The following is a 7,393-nucleotide window of genomic DNA, read 5'->3' as shown; positions in this document are numbered from 1 at the left end:
TTAACCGAGAGAGAAGACCAGTTATCGGCACCAAGGCACTAGGGATGTAACGATATAGAAAATGTTACATCTCGATTATAGTAACCAAATTATCACGGTCAGCGATATTATCGCAACATTCTTAATTGCTGTACAAATGTCCAAAAAACACATACACTGAAATAATTTCACGAAATCTTGTGTGAAATTCTTATCATACTAAAACATTAGAAGCCAAAATCTTGAAACTGAAAATGAAACTTTCACATTAAAGGGGCAAGCAACTGGCACAGAAAGAGAGTTTTTTTTTTAATGAACAAAATATGTAAACATATACATACATAAGTGTGCCTGTGTGAGTGAGAGGAGTGCCTGTATGAGAAAATGAGTGTATGTTCTTGTATGTGTGTATGTGCTGTGAATTAAATTGACAGCTTTTTATTTTATTTCCTGGAGCTAAAACTACAGACAGCATAACTTGCTGTCAATATTGACTCACGTTTTTAACCCTCGTATCGGGTTATCGGTATTGGTTATCCTTTTTTTTTCTTCATGAAATTTTGTGAGTTTTCCTCATCTTAGGTCATGAACTGATGAGTAAAATCTGGACACTTTGATGTGTAGTGGAATGTCTGTGCATTCGAGTTTGTATACAATGATGACACTTTAATGTGGGTAAGTAGCTGTTCAAATCCAAAATAAGCACGTCTCTTTGACGTACTTTACTTTGATTGCCTCTGAATAGCCATTCAGACCCAGGTGTGCGTAGAGGAGGAACTTTCTCTCCCTTGTCCTGGTCAGTGTTCTCATGTCATCTCTTTGACAAACACACCAAAAATCAGAAGGTTTACAAGTGAAGAAGCTTTATCTTTATCACAAATTTTGAACTGGGATAATAATGAAGAGGAAGAGATTTCAGAGACTGAGGATCTTTCAGAGACCGAGGACAATGTTATTGATGATCCAGATTGTCAATTTTCCTACGATGAGGATTCAGAGGACGAGTCTGCCGCTGTCTCTCCATCAGATGAAAACCAAGGAATGCAGCAATCATCATCCACAAAGGGGACATGGGCATCTAAAGATGGTAATCTAAAATGGTCAACATCACCACACCAAAGCCGAGGCAGACTGTCATCTTCCAATGTCATCAAAATGACTCCTGGTCCTACAAGATTTGCTGTCACATGAGTTGATGATATTCAATCAGCATTTCAGCTCTTCATATCCCCACCAATAGAGAGGATTATACAGGACATGGCCAACTTGGAGGGGAGGCGTGTATTTTAAGAGAAACGGAAGCTGCTGGATCAGACTGACTTGCATGATTACATTGGATTTCTGGTATTAGCTGGAGTGTACAGGTCTAAATGGAATGGAAGGCCAATCTTTCGAGCAACAATGTCTCTGGAGACATTTCACATGATATCTCGTGTGATGCGATTTGACAACTGAGACACCAGAGCTGGTCGACGTGAAAGATTCAAACTAGCTGCGATCAGAGATGTATGGGATAAATGGGTCGAAATTCTACCTTTGTTGTACAATCCTGGTCCCCATGTTACTATAGATGAGCGCCTTGTTCCATTCAGGGGGCGCTGTCCTTTCCGACAGTACATGCCCAACAAGCCTGCCAAGTATGGCATCAAAATATGGGCAGCCTCTGATGCAAAATCTAGCCATACATGGAATATGCAAGTGTATACTGGAAAGCTACCTGGAGGAGCGTCTGAGAAGAATCAGGGGATGTGTGTGGTGCTGGAGATGAGTGAAGGGCTGCAAGGTCATAACATCACATGCAACAACTTCTTTACATCCTACCATCTTGGAGATGAACTTCAAAAGAGAAAGCTGACTATGTTGGGAACAGTCAGAAGAAATAAGCCAGAACTTCCCAGTGAAATTCTAAATGCAGGGCAGACCTCTGCATTCCTCAATATTTGTTTTAACTGAGAAAGCAACAGTTGTTTCATACTGCCCAAAGAGAAACAAGAATGTTCTTGTAATGAGCACAATGCACACAGATGCCTCTCTGAGCACAAGAGAAGACATGAAGCCACAAATGATCCTGGACTACAACTTCACCAAAGGAGAAGTTGACAATCTGGATAAAGTCACAGCAACAGATAACTGCCAGCGCAAGACTGCCCGTTGGCCCTTGGTGATTTTCTACAACATTGTGGACGTGTCTGCTTACAATGCCTGTGGACTGAAATCAACCAGCAATGGAATGCCGGCAAATTGTACCAACGTCGGCTTTTCCTGGAAGAACTCGGCAAAGCACTCATCACTTCCAAGATCCAGAGGCAAGCCAGGCCAGCTCGATCCCCAGCAGCTTTATATAATCTAAAATAAAGTTATTGGTTTAACCGTTTTTTTTGACTGTTTTGATTGGATTTACACCTACGGGTCAAAATGACCCGCAACATAATCAATGTAGTTTTTTTCAACATAATACAAGGGTTAACTCACTATTATAAATATCACCGTATGTTCTTCCTAGCGTTAATGAACATGCTTGCATTATTTTACGTCGCCTTACATTGTGTCGGCTCTTAGCAGCACAGCTGCTAACACGGCTAGTAGCTGCAAAGTGTCTCAAAAAGAGAACGTTTTGCATTTTAGGAGAATAGATACTGCTCAAAGCTTGCAAGACTTGGATGAGGCTGTTATTACATATCCCAATAATCCACCGAGATAATGAGATTAATTCAAATATAAACGGTAATTTTTATCGTGTAAAATTTAGATTTTGAGATTTACCGCAATACTGGTAATTGTTACAAACCTACTTGGTACACATAAAAAACAAAAAACAACATAACACTGGGTTAAAAATTGGCAATCCTTGATCATGTTGCAGATAGATCAACTCTGCTCCCTGAAGCTGTCCTTTCTTTGGGCCTCCTGTCTCAACCTCCCATCCCATGAAGCAGCTACAAGAGCAGTATCACCATTTCAGAGGTATTCCATTACAGTCCATAGATCATGCATGCCCTCTTGTCCTCATAGACTCAGACTATGGCCATCTCATCACAGCCATAGAGCCAATATTCTTGGGGCCCCCAGGCGGCCCATTGGTAATACATACCAGATGTCCAAAGATCCCAAGCTATCTGATAAATACCAAGAGGAAGTGTTTGTGTGCTGGAGCGACAACCATGCGGGATGAGTAGCAGCGAAAGCAATGGGGTGGTGGAGTGGCTGTGGCAGATTCTCCCTGTTTCTACATATCTCCGAGCAACACAGTGTACTTCCATCTTGTGTTGACAAACTGCTGGACATTGCTGTTCTAAAACAGGCTGCCAATGAAGGATACTGCAGATACTGAATCTTCACAATTGAAGCATGCTGAAGACATTGGTTCAGACTCCTGCCACTACAAGGTGTTTGTTGGGACCAGAATAGCTGAGATTCAGACTCTGACTGACACAAAGGGCTAGAGATATGTTGAGTCCAGCTGATGACATAGCAAGAGGCAAAATCCTCCTAGAGCTTTCTCAGCAACACAGATGGAGTCAAGGTCCTCCATTCCTCTTGCAAAACACCAACTGTTTGCCAGCCAATACATGTGCCCCAGCTGAATCAGAGCCTGTTGAAGAACTCAGAAAATCAATGTTCTGTGGCACAGTGATGTCAGATAACCAAACTCTCCCTGATCTGAACAGGTTTAGCAGCTGGGATGACCTGATAAAGGAAACAAAGAATCTGCTTTATGGTACTGCAGATCAGAACTCAGATATAGCTCAATGCTAAATAAACTCAGAGACGCATCTACTGCAGAGGGCCCAATCAGAGTGCTTTCCTGATGAATTGAATGCCATTAAAGCTGATAAATCCATACCCAAGAGTAGCAAACTACTCCCCCTGTCGCCTGAATATGACCATGATCTCAGTCTCATCAGGGTAGGAGGTTGACTTCGAAGGGCAGAGGCCACTGACCGTTACAATGTCCATCCAATTATATTGGATCCAACACATCCCATAACCAAACTCCACATTAAATATTACGAGGAGAAACTGCTCCACCCGGGCCCTGAGTGTGTCCTGGGGGAAATGAGACACAGGTACTGGGTACTGCGTGGTTGCCAAGCTATCTGCCATCATCAACACCAGTGCCAGGACTATTAAAGGTGGAGAGCCAATCCAGTTATTCCAAAAATGGCAGATCTACCTCTTGCCCGTATTAGCGGGGGTTCAGACAGGATCAGGCACTGTGGCAAAATCAAAGAAATAAAAAGTTATTTCCTGATTGTTTCACAGAGGTTACATTCAGCAGGTAAAGACACGCCCACGGCAACCCACCTCAGATTATTGAAACTTACCCTGGAAAGGACGGAAGGGTTGGCAGCGCAAAGGAAATTATTCAAAGTCAAGAATATATACGCCCTGTGTACAGACTAGTCCCACTGCCTGAAATAACTGAACATTAATAAAATGTATTTGCTGCACAAATACTGGGGCGGCTGTTACAAACTGCAGGTATCAAGTGCATTTTCCCTCCTTGCCACAAGGGGATCCACCTTCAATTTAGTGTAGTTCAAAGCACCGTACAATTTAAATACAGGGCTGGACTCAACTTCCACCTCTTTGTGTCCACATTTCAAATCTGCCTGAGTGTCCCCAGTTGTTTTACCGTGCATCTTTGTTCCTTACTCAATGTAAGTAAGAATTTCTTTTCATTACTTGATAGACATGCTTTACCACAATGATTTAGATTTATGTAGTTAAATATTACAATTATGTTTAACAATCATTTGATATATTATATAGTATTATATTTTACACATTTAACCTGATTTGAAGAATAGATTTGACTTTTTGTGATTTGTCTTTCTTTGTTAGAACCATGGCAAGCATCCCCAACAACACTTACATCCTTTTTTTTAAAGAAACGAACGGAAACGACAGCGATTGTGTCCCAGTGGTTTGTGGCTCTAGTTAGAACCCTTTATATCCAGACTAGGGCATTTTTGCACCCAGTGTTGGTGTTATTACTGGATCAAAACAACAAATTTAAACCTAGCATTTTTTAGGGCGTTCAGTGTGATTAATGTCTATATACCATTATGAATTATAATGCAGACACTGTCGTGTAGTGAAAGTAGCCATTGTTACCTCTTTGCATGTGCTCTCCCTGCATATCTCTGTTACTATATGCAGAGGACACTCTTATTCCTGTCTTTGATCCTACCTGTTGATCATATCAAGCTGGGTTCTTACATTAAATGTTGGTTGGTGAGTCCATTTCAGACTGAAATGTATAAACAAATATAAAAAAAAGTAAGTAAGGAGGAAGTTCGAGTTCTGGAGGTATGATTACATAGGGACAGCTGGTATTGGTCTCCAAATCATTTGACAGGATAATAAACATGTCTGTTACAGCTTGGTGAGATAAGTGCATGAGCAGCAGAAAACCAACTTGCTGAATGACAATTGGTTTAATTCATGTTATGGCCAGAAACACATATGATTAATTAAGAGATATAATAATACAACTCAATTTCGCACAGATTTTGTGCTGCTAACCTACTAATTCTGAATTGGACATGTCCTAAATGCATCTTCATGATGCACTTTAAAGCAAGCATGCACTATAGATTATGAAAATAGGGCCCTTGGTCTTGTGATGCAGTGTCTGAGCTATTAGACGTTTCTCAAGGTGGGGATGTAGATCTGTCATAACATCAAAATTGGCTACATGCCATTTATTTCCAGGCCCCTGGCACTGTGCATTCAGGCTCACTGTTATAGTTTACTGACACACCTAAATAGGACAATGCCACTATTCTTATTAATGTTAAAGTGAAGTTTCACCTGGGCTTTTCCAATGGAAGGTTTAGAGTATTGGTCTAAATACTCTAGCCACTTATGACATATCTACCTAATGCCATTTTGTATATACTTAATGCATGTTTTGTGAATATCCCTGCGCCTGCAGAAGTCAAATGTTGATTTAACTCACAATAGGAAGCACGAAAGAAAGCACAATAGTTTTTCTAAAGGTTTAATTTGTTTTCATAGTCTGTAGCTATCTTACTACCACCTGTGATTCCTAAAAGGAAAATGTTACAGTTGTGAGTAGCTTCTATACTTTGTGGTTGTGCATTATGAAACAATAATGTACAGCAACACTGCACTCAAACATCAAGTGGTCTTCTACTTCGGAATCAGCAGTAATAGTGTAGTGTGGAACTGGGACACAGCTGAACTGTCTGCTGTGAGAAAGGGCTAATCTGGGAGAGCAGGCTAATTAGGTTGATTGGTGAAAAGTGTGGCAGACTGTGCTCGGTACAGGTTGCTGTCTGACCACTGTGTGTCCCTTTTTTCCAGTTTGTATATTTAGTCATGAATTCAGTTCATTGAAACTGAAACCTGCAAATTTGTCAATGAAGACATATTTTTATTTATATGCTACCTTATGTTAAGCATCTTTAATTGCTGTATTTATATTTAAGTATTAATGCTTGCACTTTATCATATTCACTGCTGACGTAACACAGTTTCTATATGCAGATCATAAAAAATGGATATGATAATTTAAATGTGCCTCTCAGTGGACCAAGCTCTGTTGGCTGGTTATGACTGTTCACAGTCATAGAGATCCATCCAGCAGACATTATCACTCTGCCAACTGGGGACAGTTCAGTCTGATTTATGAAAATGATCTGTCTTCTCTCCAGGAAGTTAGATGTGAAGGCTTCAACTTTTGAAGTTTAAAGGGAAGAAAGAACTTCAAACTAGAGCTGAAAAAGTGTGTCCTTCCAAATGTTAAGCCCAGATTTAAGGCTCATATCCAAAAAACAAAGAAAGAGATTCCATTAGTTAAGCCAGTTTCCCAAAGTAACAGTAAACAGTCTTTCACAAATGCCCTTGCATGAAAATTCATTCATGTTCATTGCCATGTTTTTAACTATACTACTAGACCAAACACTTTGTCATCCAAGTATTTATTTCACAACTGTGTTTGAACTGATATATTCAATTGCAACTGCTCTGCTTCAGGTTACAACACATCTTTCATCCAATATTTCTTTCCCGATATAAGTCTTTTTATGCAGATCGCAGTATGGTAACCAAGCTAATGTTGACCCTAAGGTTGTAATGACAGGAGTGTAGAGCAGTGCTTCTCTACCTGCAGGTCTGGATGCCCAAAGGGGCGAAGCAATGGTCCTCCTGTGTGGACAAATGTGTTTTGTCCGATGTACCCCTACAGCCCTGTTGAACTGAAATACCTGTTCACTGACATGTTCAAAATATGGCCATTCGGATTGGTTTTAAAATGGATGACATTTAGCACCATACCAAGAAGAAATAGTTTGATTAAGTTTACAGTTATACTACTACTACGAGTATCAAGAGTTACATTTATCGATTTACCAGTTATTTTTAGCTAACTACTTCAACCATTTAC

The 7,393-nt window shown here is 40.3% G+C and overlaps 1 pseudogene; it reads left to right on the top strand.

The window, feature by feature from the left end:
* Positions 1-1,020: 1,020 nt before the first annotated feature.
* On the top strand, positions 1,021-3,422 carry LOC109141683 (piggyBac transposable element-derived protein 4-like; annotated as a pseudogene).
* The last annotated feature ends 3,971 nt before the right edge of the window (positions 3,423-7,393 follow it).

Source organism: Larimichthys crocea, chromosome XXIV, assembly GCF_000972845.2.
Source record: "Larimichthys crocea isolate SSNF chromosome XXIV, L_crocea_2.0, whole genome shotgun sequence".
In the NCBI taxonomy this organism is placed as follows: Eukaryota; Metazoa; Chordata; class Actinopteri; family Sciaenidae; genus Larimichthys; species Larimichthys crocea.
This window is presented reverse-complemented; position numbering and strand designations above follow the sequence as displayed.